This window comes from Pavona decussata, unplaced genomic scaffold (assembly GCF_977016875.1).
Source record: "Pavona decussata unplaced genomic scaffold, jaPavDecu1.1 SCAFFOLD_21, whole genome shotgun sequence".
NCBI classification, from domain to species: Eukaryota; Metazoa; Cnidaria; class Anthozoa; order Scleractinia; family Agariciidae; genus Pavona; species Pavona decussata.
Genome location: NW_028145444.1, coordinates 4,284,459 through 4,285,969, shown reverse-complemented (window position 1 = coordinate 4,285,969; position 1,511 = coordinate 4,284,459). Strand labels below are relative to the sequence as shown.

At 39.0% G+C, this 1,511-nt stretch overlaps 1 pseudogene; it reads left to right on the top strand.

Annotated features, from left to right (window-relative positions):
• Window positions 1-1,050, top strand: LOC146486331 (QRFP-like peptide receptor; annotated as a pseudogene).
• Window positions 1,051-1,511: the final 461 nt, after the last annotated feature.

The window sequence follows — 1,511 nt, the reverse complement described above, 5'->3', positions numbered from 1 at the left end:
ATGGATAATTCGCTTGAGAATTCAACGAACCCAAACGCAACTGGAGTTAAATACATGCCATTCACAAAAGATGAGCCTATGGATTTAAAAGTGGTCAAAGCAGCTTGCTACTCTATCATTATGCTGATTTAACTGCTCGGAAATTCTGCACTCATCGCCATCGTTGCCAGATACAAACACATGCAAACGACTACCAACTTGCTAATCGCAAATATGGCCATCTCAGATTTAATGGTATCGGCATTCGCCGTTCCGCGAGAGCTCGCGCAAATCTTCACCGGCGTGCAAAGATGGCTGATTGACGGGACTGCTGGAGTCATTCTATGCAAACTTGTCTATTTCTTCCAAGACATTTCTACCGCTGTATCGATTCAAAGTATCTTGGTCATCACTGTAGATAGGTATGCTGGAGTGGTTCAGCCATATCGAGACCCTATCATTACACGAAGACGGAGACGACTCCTTATTCCACTAATATGGTTAATAGTTATGGGTCTACACGGCAATTACTTTTACACATTCCGTCTCAAACAAGTCAATAACATACGATACTGCATCTTCAGCTGGGAACCTGCGTTTGACAGTCTACAAGCTCAAAGAATCTACTTCGTGGCGATATCCGTTATCTTAATTGTCATCCCCTTGGCGGTCATTACGGTTTTATATTCACTCATTTTCAGGTCTATACTAAAACAGAGATCATTTTGGAAAACAGTGTCCTCATTCAGAAGGCAAAGGCGAAAAGAAGATACTAAGATCATTAAGAAAATTCTGGCCATCATAGTTTTATTTGTTGTGTGTATACTTCCTATAGATATCACTGGATTGTTACACTTTTTTTGGTGGCAGGAAAAAATTCCTTGTGGAATAGACCATTGGAACTTTGCAGTCAAGTTCATATTTTACTCCAACGCATCGCTTAATCCATGCATTTATTTTCTTCTGAATGAAAGATATCGTCAGAGTCTTTGGAATCTTTTAAAACGTCGGGATTCCCAACCAGAGAGCCAAGCGACGGTGTACGACATGGCCCTACGAACATTAAAGTGAACAAGTTTCAATTCATGTTGAATCGATCACGAATTTATTTGTAGGATCGAGTGAAAGTAAAACAATGGTTACTCTTCGGCAAAAAAAAAAAAAGATTTACGGTGGTTTTTCTTGGGTTTCCGTGAACAGTTGTTAAATTCGAATCACTAGCAATTCGACCATTTTAAAAGAGCCATAACATAGTTTTCAGGTCAAATCCGTCTGGAAAGGATTCCGAATCAAATTAATTTTCTCCTTCGATAATTGGTGAAATAATGTATGCAAATCTTATTTTCTCTTTTTCAGCCTTTTGGGAAGAGCAGCATGCTATCTGCCTTTTGTGAGATATTTGTGATATGCGCGCTTCTGAATGATAAATCACTCATTTAATTGTACAGTATTGTTATTCAACTTCCTCCCGAAACTGGCGCACATTTATAACAGTTGATCTTGTAAAAAGCATCCTTAGCTTGTTTAGCGTT